General features: G+C 35.4%; 1 pseudogene; it reads left to right on the forward strand.

Moving 5' to 3' along the window:
* The first annotated feature begins 512 nt into the window (after positions 1-512).
* Positions 513-1,300, forward strand: LOC100064418 (ubiquitin-conjugating enzyme E2 S pseudogene; annotated as a pseudogene).
* The last annotated feature ends 12,655 nt before the right edge of the window (positions 1,301-13,955 follow it).

The raw sequence follows: 13,955 nt of genomic DNA on the forward strand, positions 1-13,955 counted from the left end.
GGTTCTTAAGTTGAACCGTAATATATCTGTGGGAGAAATTATATATGTTTTGTTCCTTTCTTTTGCTGTTAAACATGCTAGCATTACTAATATTACAGCTATTTATCCATAAACACTATTTATTTAATTAATCTTTTCATTTTCAATACCTTTTTATAGCTTTTTTTGTGGTTAGCTCTTTTTGCTATTTTTAGCTCACACACAGGTTGTCTTACTGTTACATGTATTTAAATATGTGCAAGTCTGATGGTGGATTTACCTTTCCGCTTTGTATTATCTTTGTGAAGTTTTCATTCATTGGTGATTTCCTGTGATGAAACTATATGATGCAGATTATGTAAGTAAAAACTATAGGGTCATATAATCTATGTTAAGGGAGAGAATATAATTTTACCTCATTATATTATACTTCAGTATTATATTACATTTCTCACAAATTAAAAGTCAAGACTTTTCTTCCCTGCTTTCAAAATACTTTCTTTTAATGCCTTTCCTATTTCCCTGGCATGAACATGGAAAATCTGCCTCCCCACATCACCTACCTGGTGTACAAGGAGGTGGTGGCACTGACTGCTGACCACTGGATGGCGTCAAGGTCTTTCCCAAAGAAGAAGGCCGCACTGACCTGCAGGTCTCCATCAAGGGCCCTGAGGCGATCTTGTACAGGAGGCCTGTTCCTCATGAAACTTTCTGGGGAAGGCCTTTCCTGCCTCGCTACCAAGGGCTACTTCTTGACCAAGATCTTCCACCCGAAAATGAGCGCCAACAGTGAGATCCGTGTCAATATGTCCAAGAGAGACTGGGCAGCCCAGCTGCGTATCCGGCAGGGGCTGCTGACTATCAAGTGTCTGCTGATGCCCCCGACCCGGAGTCTGCCCTCAACCAGGAGGTGGGCTGCCTGCTCTTAAAACTACGAGGGTACAGTGCCCCGGCCGCCTGCTCACAGGTTCACGGCAGTGCAGGTGGGCCCAGCAGCAGGAGGGCTGAGGCCTGTGGGGCCCCGGCCAGGGAAGCTGCGGCCTCCTCCACCGACCCCTCTGGAAGGGTCGAGGGTCCCATGACCAAGAAGCATGCAGGCAAGCCTGATCAGAACCTGTCAGTAAAAAGAAGGACAAGAAGCAGGTGCTGTGGTAGCTGTAGTGGGCTCTTCTCCCTTCCCAGGCCGCACCTCACCAGAACCCCTGACCACAACCCCAACCCTGTCTCTAAGTTATTTAAATTCTGGCTAAGGTTGAGGAGGGCATGGGAGGTCCTGCGACCTGGATTTGCTTTTGCAAATAGAACATCATCCTTGTTCTAAACTTCACATGTTGTTTTGATTTTCTCTTTCTTTCACCCCAACACATCCATTGAGATACTACTTTATGTCAGCTTTTATCTGCCATTTGTTTGCATTTTATAAAGATCGTAGCAGGTCATCATTTATCTAGTTCTACATCCAGTCTCATTCATTTTTACTCACTTTATACTGTACTCTTTCTCAAGAATGGTGCTAATAATTTGACTCTTTGTTTCAAAAATATTTAATTACCTACTGATACAATCTAATCTCATTATGCTACCATCTAAAATCCCCAGAAATCTAAGCCTTCTTTGTAGAGAGAATTGTGCCAGCTGAATGAGCCTGTGCTTTCAGTAATAAAATCTAAACTATTGACAGCATTCTTTTCTTTTCTGACCAGAGAGCTGTCCAAGTTTTATGACTCTTCCTGCTGATACTGTAGACTATGTTAGAACCACTGTCCCTCAACTTGTCTGTCTTCTACATTGCAGATCTCAATGATTCTAATTATAGCTCTTTTGACCCATTATTTGCTTTCTTAACTTCCTGTCTAGCCTGCACTTAATTAGGTTCTGGTAAAAAGAATCTGCCCTGGCACGCTCTGACCGCAAAGTTGTCTAGCATCTCCCAGACTCTGGCTGGGTCACAGAAAGTAGAGATCTTTGTTTCCAGTCAGTGATGTGAGAAAGCACCTTGCTGCCCTGGCTGTGCAAGCTTCTCTACGTCCTGAGTCCACCAAGTATTTCCATTTCCCTCTTCTCAAAAATGCAAATTTGAACATCATCATTTTCATGGGATTTTACTGATCTGTTCTTCATTGATCTGATTATACATTTCATCGTTGCTGGAAAATAAATGAGATTACATCTTAAATGTAAGTCCTTATTGACTGTTACCACTTTCATTGACCTCATTTTCTTTTTTGTTATCTCCTATAGCCCTTATAATTTGTTTACAATGACTAAAAACAAATTATTTGAAGTTGCCCCTACTATTTATATGAGTTTATGTTACATCTTATTATTTCTCCTTGTTCTTAAAATGTCCAGAAAAATTCTGCATTTATAATGATTTCTCAGCAGCATGTTTTCACAGAAAAATTGTAATGTGACTTTTGCTTTTACAGTTATTCACAAGAATGCTTGAAGATAATTGCAAGCTGAAATTGCAAGTGGGATATCAACTTCCTTTTGAACTGCCCATTAATTCCCTGGGTTGCAAACTTTATGGCACTGTTTCCCTAGTAAAGAAGAGTTGATGGTTATCTTTCACTTTAGAGTAAATGTAATAGGAGTGAAAGGGTTTGTCAGTCTCAAGATTTTGATCTCTCTGCTGCTATTTATCCCTGAATCTTTTTGTTACTCCTTTCAATCAAAAATATTGAAGATAACGTAAAACATATCTTTGCTAGGACATAATAAAGATCTTAGATTTGTATTTTTATTTTATAATTCATGTGAAGCTATTTGTCTGGCTGCATGCGTAACTTGCGTACCCATGTAAGTTGTATCATGACTTGATCTTTTATGAAAGTTGACTACATTTATATTTGGTTTCAGTTTTGGAAAAGAAATTGATTAATTAAAAATATTCTATTATCTAAGCTTTCCTTTCTAAATACAGTTTATTGAACAATCCTATGTGGTCTCAGGATAGGAAGAATAGGTAAATAATGACAGGACAGGATGAGTTATAATGCTAAACGGCTTGTTCAAAGTTACTCAGTGAGGTAAAAAAATAAAACTGTATGTTTCTCATTTCAGTATCCTCTCCTTAAGTAAAAAAGTAAATCACAGTAAATGTTTAAAAGAAAACATTTTGTTTTAATTAAATACACTAACATTACCTCCTTCTTCAGAATATAACTAAATCAAGTGAATATTTATGTAAAAGAGAAAATAAATTCTTACAAGTTCAGGCACCTTTGTTTCTCTATTTTTATTCTTATGATATCCTAAAAATAAAAAGCTAACTGAAAGTAGAAGTATTTATTTTATATAAGTCATACAACTTTGTATCCTGGTAGACTTTTGGGGAAAAGAAGTAGGTTGTATATATATATATATATATATATATATATATACGCGTATGAATATTGATATATATGTATATTGATATATAAGATATGTCCTCTTGCAGTTAATTTAAGCATAAAAACTCACACTTACTTCAAAATAAATTTTAGCAGGTTGAGGAATAGAATTCTATCGTACACGTTGAAAATATTTTAAATTTCATCACCAAGGAAAATGTTTGTAAACTATATAATTGATATAATCAGGTTTACACTACATAAGTAGGTAGCAGATATGGGTGTTGGTATAGAATACTAGACAGTCATAATCCAAGCCAGCCAAATAGCAATACTTTTTCATTCTTTTCTTATTATCATTAGTGTATTTCCTAGTCAATTAAATGAAGTTATTCAGCCAAGGGTCAGTTATTTTCACTAATTGGTTATTCTTGATGCATTTAAAAAAATGTTTAGGTATTGAAATTGATTTGGTGAAGAGAATTACATTGCTGTGAAATATCTTGGTAATCCATTTATGATTTGAAACAATTGACTGAAAGAAATTTACTTGCCCTTTTTCTTCTGTAATCTCAAATGTAGCATGAGAAGTTATCTTTATTCATACGGTGATAGTGATAGACAATGGTTGTGCACTGGAATCTACATAAATCTCAGAGTTTTGTCAAATCAATCCTGCTGATCTTTGTGAGTTTAGGAAAAGTTTGCATAGATTATTGCTTTTTTCTAAATCTGGTAATTGAACTATGCACAAACACATACAAATCTAAAGATAACCTATCCCTTTGATTAGTTAACTTCATTTTTCATTATCGTTTATCAACATTTTAAAACAAATTATTTTTCAGATCGTCTAATTAAGACTGTGGAGAGAATGGCATCCAAGTGTAATCTGTTCACTGAACTATCTTGTTTTGAATTATTTCCATTTAACTTAGTGTATGTTTGAGTGAATGTATACCCTTATGATTAAACTGGTAGAAATCAGAAAAAATGTATTGCATAATACTCCAGTATGAACTTGAGACTTGTTTGCTATATTTACATACTAATCTAAGCCCTTTTTACAAATTAAGTCATTTAATAATTATAACTCTATGAGGTAAGTGTTACTATTATCTCCATTCTATAGAGGAGGAGATTGATGAACAATGCCATTAAACAGCTTGTCACAGTCACAGGGCTAGTATATGCGAGTGCCAGTTTTCAAATACAAAAAGTCTACATCCAATGTTTATACTCTTTCCCTTTGCTGTTTCTCATAACTGCAGAAACTCACTTTGCTGACTTCTTATCATTCAGAGCTCAGCTAAAATATCACTTACTCAGAAGGCCTTCCCATATCAACCAGTCTGAACTGGTTTTGCTGCATCATCCTTCCCACTTACATCAGTGTTGATTCCATGATCTGGCTTTCTTGTTTTAATCCTTTATAGCATTCATTAATATTTAAATCCATCTATCCATCTATCTGTCTATCTATCTATCTATCATCTAATAATCTACTCACTCCCCTACTCCAGATTGTAAACTCCTTGAGCAGAGAAAAATTCTCAGTCTTGTTCAGCATCCTATTCCCAGTACCTATACAATGACTGGCACATTATAGATAGTTATTAAATAATTGTTTCAGTATTTATATAATTGAATAAATAAATGTTATATTTGTAAAATTAATTGGATTTTTGTGAGGCCTGCATACCATGAAACACTTCAAAACCATGGGGATTCAAAGTTAGCCAAAACTAGGTTTGAGCTTCAGCTCTATCGCTTTCCAGATGCATGACCTTTTACTAACTATTGAAGTTTTAAAAGATTAACTGTTTAAAATAGAAATAATAAGCATACCTACATTATACAGTTGACTTGAGGCTAAATTCAATGATATTTGTAAATTTACAGTATATGTTACATAACAATCACTCAAATGTTTGCTTTACGTATTATGCAGAGAGTGATCCACTTGGAAGGGAAGCAGGGTGAAACACAGAAGAGCATCTAAGAATGAGGCAAGATCAGACTGATCACAACAAAAGAAAGCTTTGTATCAAACTAAGTCAAAACCAGAATTGAAAGTTTACTCTATAATCACACTCTACTAATATTTGTTAGTTTCTAGAGGCCTAATAAATTACACCCCTTTATTCCTTTTTGGGGTTTAATCTACTAAAGGGATATGTGTTAGTGTCAGAAAGATGGTGATTACAAGTGGAGGATGTGACTGAGATATGATCCCAATCTTTTCCTTATACTTCAGCCCATTAGAAAACTTATCCCCCCACTCAATGCTGCAGGAGTGCCCTGGAACATTATCATGTGGATGAGGAAAGACTGCCTTTTCCAGCCCAGCAGATTTGAAAGAGAAGGAGAAAGGACCAAGTCCTGCTCCTTTTCTTAAATCCACCCATCAGCTAGATCATGTCCATGTTTAGGAGAGGCTCTGAGGTGGGAGAGGGAGAGGACAGTCTTTCCATTCTAGTATTTCCAAGTGGTTCTCGAACAATTATTTATTATCTCCAATATTTGTGTTTTAGTTAAGTGAACTACATGTGGTTGGTTACAAAGTGTTTGGCTTTTTTCTCAACTAAGTTACTTATCATCTTCACAAAATGTTAAATGAATCTGATGAGTTATTTTTAAGAAGAGAGAAGTACCTGATCAAGATGAACCTCTAGTCGATATTTCAGGCAATCAGGCTGGTGGGTAAGCAACGCCGCTTACACAAAGTTGCCCGGGAAAAGCCTGTTCGCGCTTCAGCGCTTCATGTGTCACTCACCACGGAGAGAAAAATGGCTGCTGGAGCAGAATCAACACTACCTGTTGAAAAAATTTCATCCTCAGCACAAGGAAATGGGATGACATAAAAATCTTCTCTGGGAGATAAGTATTTCCATCATTAATAGAAAACGTTCACTTTTATAGACATTTCGAGAAACCTTTTAGAATTTGAATGTGCTAGCAGACAAGTACATTCTGCTTAAAACCACCTTCAACATTTTTTTTGCCTTGTCATTACAGTAAATGTGAGTAGTGTGTGCAGTGTTGTCAGCGGCCACTGACATGGAACGTTGTAGTCCCTTGTCTCTGACTAATCAGCTATGAGATGTTAGCTCTTTTTATTATTTTTGAAACCGCTCACATTAGTGTAGTAGACTTTGCACACTTTATGTGGTTCTACACCTTTGAAACCTCTCTCTGTACCAGCTGGGGCATCTTCACTGCCAATTTGTTACTGGTTCATTACCATCACAGGTTGAGTTATCTGATAGAATGATCCATTTGTTTGAATAATGAACCTTTCAAAGAAAAGAGATTTTTCCATGTTTTAATTATTAATATTTATATTAAAACTATATTAAATTTTAACAGACGAAAATAAACATTATTAAAAATGTACACATTATTGATTTTGTAAACTTGCATCATTATTTTAAAATCAAAATTTTATCAGGGGCTCCCAGTTCTTAAGCCACCATTTTCAGAGTATTCCAAAGACTTAGACAATTTACTATTTACTTTTAGTATAATTAAATGGTATCAACATCAGACTGCAGCGGTATAAGTTGCATACAGGCAGTCTTTACCATGTTAACTGAATCCCTTGCTTATTGGAATCATCTCCTCAGTTTGTGCAGGTCATTGGTAACTGAGCCATGCAAAGCGAGGACACAGTTCCAATATGCCCTAGTTTTGGTTAATTTTAATAGTATAATTTTCCTCTTTAAGTCAGCAAGTTGGGCACAATCAAATATTTCCTGTTGTTAAGCAATGTGGAATACTTTTTCACAGATGAATTCTCAAACTGGGTAAAATATTAGATATGGACATCTAATATTTACCATTAATAATTTATATACTTTTCATTAACCTTGATTTTCTCAAAGCAAAAAATATAATCAGTACTGGCATAGTGTTTTCACTTCATGTCACAGTGGTCACCCTTGATTTTGAAGTGTACTTGACTTTGGGGATCTTTAGTTCTGTCCACATATGTGTTTTTCTTCTCTAAAATTGTTAAATTTGTCTTGAAAGTGACTGTAGAACATTTATCACCTCTGACCCATTCATATTTTTTGAAAAGTATACCCTAATTTCAGAAGAATAAAAGAAAAACAGGAAAAATTGCAGTTTAATTTAAAAATAAGAATAATCATCTAAAGATAATTTTAAATACAATATTCTTATAACTTTAAATGCATAACAACTATTTTAATTTTTACGCATTGTGTTACACATACATAATCTTTATATAGTTACAATGGTATTACTTATATCGTTTTTAAATTTAATAGGTCCTATGTGTTTCCCATGTTTTTGCAATGTCTTCATATTTTAGATTTTGAAAATTTCACAACTTACTGTCTGAAAAAAGTCACAGCTTGAAGGGAATGAGAGGGGGCAATCTGGGCCTGGGTCCGACATCTACACAGCTGACTGCTCCTCAGGCTGGGCGTTCTTGGCCAGGTGCAAGTTCTATATGGAATTACTAAGATCTTCCAGCGAAGGCCTGCAGCCGGCCTGACTGGAAATCTTTGAGCAGGTTCAGCAGTCCCCCCTCCATCTCAGAGACATCCGTCACCTTGGTCAGGAAGGAGTGCTGCAGGGGGGTGCCTGCAGAGCCGCCCCTACCTCCGGCCAGCACTGGGCGGCGTTTCTCCTTGCCTACCCTCTTGAACTTGGTCCACTGCTTGAGGGATGGCAGATGAGGGAGTCCCAGGGCCAAGGAGCCACTGTGGCTGGTGGGCACAGCGACCCTGTGTAGTGTGCCTGGGGCCTGGGCTGGCTGGGTCAGGCAGGGCTTGGGACTCCTTTTCTTCTTCTTGTCCTTCACTGGGTGCTGGCTGAACCTCAGGCCCTGGGAGGGAGGCAACCCTGGAGGTTTGGGGTCTGGAGAGATGCTTCTGTGTCACCACAATTTGTTATTAATCTTTATTTTTACCATTGCCGTGAGAAAATCTTACCTCAGCTATTCTGCTGATCGAGGAGGTTTGAGCAGACTTGAGCCCACCTGATAGCAAGAAGCCCAGCCCAGCCAGACCTGTGTCATGAAGCGAAGTCACCCAACTAAGCTCTGTCTAGATTAGCCACCCTTCAGACAAGCTCTGTTTTGCACTAATACTGACTGATTCATTGTCAAAACAGGTATTTTTGGAAGTCCTTTTTTTCTTTTTGTAAGAACTACCACTGATATTTACTTTTTAAACAGCAGCATCTATACCATACGTATTTCTCCCTCAACGTCTCAAATGGTAGTGTCCTGTAATAACTACTCAGTATGCTTAACCAATAATAATGCACACCCAAAGTTACACATTGTTATAAACCATTATAATCCCGATACAATTACTCTACAAAAAAAAAGAAAAATGAGTGATATTAGCAATATGAAACATAACAAACCCACGAGTTCAATAAATTAGGAAAGCAAATGCAGATAGACCTCATATAATTTATACAGTCCCACAGGCGTGTGAAAATTCTTACTACCAACCATTCTAAATGACATAGGTCTATCATAATCTTTTAATTATTTTATATAACGATTCAACAGCTAGTAAAGAGCTTGAGCTCATACTGGATATTCAATAAATGAATTGAACTGATTCTTTTGTCTGAAGCAAACATTTTTTGAATTATTTTGTTTCCAGAAAATGATAAAAACTATACAAATGTAAAACAATGCAATGGCACAGTTCTCAGATTTCAGAAGAGTCTAATCAAATGATACTTTGTTCTTCCATTTATAGCTCCTCTATCTATCCTTAATTGTGTCTTAGGACCTCTTTAATAGAAAAAAAATAGAAATAGCCACAATAGTCACATCCTCTGCCCTTTCTAATCTCTCTTTCATATTACTACTTGTGGAATTATCCTTCTATGAAACAAAAATCTGTGGTTGTCACTTCTTTGGTTAAAAATCCTTAGTGCCTCTGTAGGCAAAGATCTACAATATAAATTTTGTTTTGTTTAGCACAAAATGTGGAGGTATTCCCCCACCTTTTTAAAAAGTCAATCCTAATGTATACCTTTCTTTGTTCTACCCATCTAGCCTAAACTCCCACCATACAGTATACCTCATGCTTAGTTACATACTATTTTCTCTGTCTGTTCCTGGTTTATCCACCAGAGAAATTTCTACCCATTTTTCAAAATCAACACAAATATCTTCTCTGTGAGATTGACGCTCCTGTTCTTTATGCAGAAATATTTCCTCTGTTGTCCAGGCAACCATGGAAATTTGTCATATTTCTATTATATTGCTTACCATACTATGTTTCCATTTCTTTGGTAATCCAGCTAGAATTTGTATAATATTCAAGTATAACATTTTATTCTTTGTACACTTCTGGAGAATTATCAGAATTTAATATAAGATAATTACTTTGTAAATATTTTTGAAAGCTTAAATAAGTTAGGTAAATCACCTTGAGGTCAGTAATTACCAAAAGGCACTGTTTTTAACTTGATAATTATTTGAAGTTATTATATAGTTGTTGCTTATAAGGATGTTGCTGACAAAGTCTCAGCTATTTGGTGTTATCATTTCATAGGCTATATAAACATTCAAAATAATCATCAACACAATTATTCAAAATAAATGTCTTATTCCCTATGGGATTTTTGATAAGTAGCTGTTAAAAATAACTTATATTAGTAACTCTTATTACAGAAAATATGGTGAAAAATATGGTTCAAGCATGGCACTGAGAGCCTATGTATATACTTTTTATTAAATTCTGCATTTTTGTTTCATACAAAATATTTATATTTCCTTGTTATCAACTTTTAAAGTATTTTGATTACAAAAACAAAATTTATTACTGAAAAATGGAAAACAAAAATTTAAAATTTACTCATAATTGCTTTACTCAAGATAGAGGTAAACACTCAGCATTTACCATATGTTTACCTTTATCACTGTCTATTAATCTATATTTTGGTAAACATGAGACCTTACAATATATGTTGTGTTGAGATCTGATTTTTCTACTAAATTATATATTCATGAACATATTTCCATAGACTACATGTAATTCTACAGCCCTGCTACTGAAAGTGTGGACCATGGACAAACAGCAGGGGCATCACCTGGTTGCTTGTTAGAAATGCAGCGTCTCAGGCACCTCCTCATTCTACTGAGTCAAAAATCTTCATTTTAATAAGATCCTTGAGTGATAGCATGCAAATTAAAAACTGAGAAACCTTATGCACAGCATCATTTTTAATTGCCATGTAGTATTCATTTCGGATATATCATAATTTATTTAACCACTCTCCTGATTGCTTTTCTTCATTACATGTGTCAAATAATATTTTCTTTGGTTACATAATTCTATTGAGTGACTATCACATAGTTTTCCTGCTCTTCTAATCTCCAATTTATAGAGAGTTATGTTCCTTTTTTTGATTACCATATGTAATTCTAAGGCAAACACTTTGTGTGTGTGTGTGTGTGTGTGTGTGTAGGAGTTTTAGAGAAACTGAAAGAAACTTGTGTAACTAGAGCCCAGGTCGGGCAGAATGAGACTACAGTGGTGATAAGGGAGTAGGACAGAAATGAGGCCGTGTCCAGATTTGAATCGTTATTCTCACAGCGTTAGGGAGTTGTTGAGTGGTTTCAAGCAGATGAGTGTCATAATCTGATTTGCATTTTAAAAAGATCAATCTGGCTATAATGTAGTGAAGTAGATTTTAAAAGAGAGATGTTGACAGCTGGGGTTGGGTGATGACAATGGAAATGGAGATGAGGGACAGATAGTTAGGAATTCAAATCAAGATTTGGTGATGGATGGACTTTGGGGGTGAGATGAAGTGTGCTGGGTGGTTTGTGGATTTCTGGCTGGAGAGATGGGTGGATTGTGGTATGATCTAGTGAAAACTAGAGAAGGATTAACTTCAAATATGGAAAAAAATACTTATGAATTAACTTTATGTTGTGATGAAGTTGAAGTGCCTTGAGACAGCCAAGGGAAGCTCCTCACTTATAGTCTTTCCACTGCAATTGGAGTGTTTAATGAATGTTATTATTTTTATAGTTTTTTTTTTTTCCTTTTTCAGAGCTGCTTCTTCTGCCATCTGGCTTACTTGTAATTTGTAAGTACTCTCCATTAGTAAAACCTTGAGAAATGGTCCTAAGAATTCTCATGCCTTCCAAGCTATTATTATTCTTGATTAAATCTCCATATGAATGTCCATGTGCTTTGATATCCTGAAGATAAAACACCCTGATGACACTGATGTTCACTCGTATAAACAGTCTATTTAGTTGGGTCTCTGATATAATACCCATTCTTTCCTCTCATCCAGGATCTTGATATTTTCTTCTAGTCACTGACTGAAGCTGTTTCAGCCCAGATTATGCACTGGGATATACGGTGCTGCCAATTAATCAAACTATAATTGTTGCTTCTGTTCAGAAACTCTGGGCTACTACACTCTATCTATCAGGTCAGAAAGTGATGAGCACATAAAGATCTTTAGTATCCAGAGTTAAAGTGCACCAAATTCCCCTGGGTGTTGGGACTTTCAGTGCTGGCTTGGTTTCACAGCTAAAATAAACCATAGACATTTAATCCAAGCTCAGGAGGCCCCAAGTTTTTTCCATCGGCCTATCATGCAGGCCGCATGCTTCATGGTGAAGCTCCCTCAAACTATGACTTTTATATTTGAGAATAAAAGATTACCAAAGGGGACTCTATCTTTAAATTTATTAAAATTTTTGGTACATAAAGCGTGCTCAATGTAATTGAATGATTGAAGTCAGATAAAGTTGTACGACCAAGTTACAGAATTTCGCATACCTCCAGTTTAAACTAAGATTTTGAGGCACAGTATTGAATATGCAGAAAGAAGGTCATTATTTTAGCTCTTCTAAAACACTAAGGATTTAATTTAAATTGTGGCTCAATGTTATAAATATGGTGGATACAATTATTGGGGTTCCCCCTAGAGCATTTCTTAGATAAGCAATTTTGGGTATGAACAAACTCTTGTTATGTGAAAGTGAAGGAGCTGTCTTTTCCATGTTGTAGGTAGGAGGAATTCACATTCATCAAAGCCTTCTTTGAATGACTTTTGATAAGAATTAGCCAGAATAGTAAATAATAGGAAAGGGGTACAGATTTGACAGCCTAATTCTAACTTTGAAAACTCTAAACAAGAAGATAGACACTTAGTCTTCCATGGCCAGTTACTGATGAATAATGCATTATCACTAAAAAGGGACCAACCTAAGGTACGATCATGAAATTCCCATTACCGTAAATCTCATTACGGCATAAGAAGAAGTTTTTACCCAAACAAAATAATGAATTTTCTTTCTTGAGATTCACATGTAAGAAGTAACAGATTTCTAAAATGTGAATTAAAATTCTCATCCTCAGAGGAATATATTTGATATACTGCACTTCTCTGCAACATTCAAAAATCACTTTGATTGATGTGGAAGTTCCATATGCAATCTGTACAACTTGAATTATGTATTATTGAATTGACTAAGAACTTCTGTCAATATGCCCCAGTTTTTATTTTTTAAGTGAACTAAAGATAAAATTATGATGGCTTGGATTTTTAATTACAGAATCTGGAATTTCAGTAATGTACAGTCCAGTTTAATTGTAAAGTTTTGCCTACTGATTCATTCAGTTATTAGTGAGATAGCATTCAATTACTTATAATATTCCTTTGAAAGTAAGATTTTAAGCTACTTCTCAAACATATAAGAATCAACATTTTGTGTTATTTTTTTCTGCATTTGAATTGACCCTGAATAGTGTATGCTTTTCTTTCTTAACAGTTATCCATTTACCAAGACTTTGATAAGGAAATAGTCAGAACATCCCTTTTTGTCATCTTGTTTTACTAGTAGCCAAATTGAATACGTTCTTTGATATTTACAGGGATAATTATATTGTAGATAAAAAATTTTTTTATACCAATGCCCTTATTTTATGACAAAGGTCTCATATACATACACAGTTACATAAACCTGAATAACTACCTCTTTTGGGAGAAGGATGAATTACTTGAAATAAGTACTGAATTTGGAGTTAGGGTACCTGGAGTTCAGCCCTAATTCTACCACCATCTGGGGGTACTTTGTGGTCTTATGCAAATCACTTAATCTCTGATATTAGGTTCCCAATGTCAGTATAGAGATAGTGTTTAATTATCAGTTGTCTCTCAGCTGTGAAAATATATAAAACTGTGGGAGATTTTACACATTTCTTTGCACGTCCATTGACTGATACATTGTGCACAATTATTGCTTGTACATATGTTTGTAAACATAGACTTCAATAAAGAGTAACTCGTACATGTCAGAAAGAAGAGTACAAAAAACCCAATGGGAAAATGAACAAAGAGTATAAATAAGCAAGTCAAGGGAGAGAAAAATTGGGTGGTTTACAAGTATGTTACAAAATGAAAGTTTACGCTCATTACAGAGAAATGTAAATGGAACGGTAATAAACAAAGATAAAGAAAAATAAACAGAAGCTGATCTTTTTCCAGGGGAATGGAGAGCAGAGACCATGACAGTCCAAATGCTATACACTGGCTCTTGCAAATATTAGATTTGGTAGCTCTTTGATCAGCCACATTGTCTATTATCATTCTGAATTAGAGAAAAATAGCCTTATT

Source organism: Equus caballus, chromosome 9, assembly GCF_041296265.1.
Source record: "Equus caballus isolate H_3958 breed thoroughbred chromosome 9, TB-T2T, whole genome shotgun sequence".
NCBI lineage: Eukaryota > Metazoa > Chordata > Mammalia > Perissodactyla > Equidae > Equus > Equus caballus.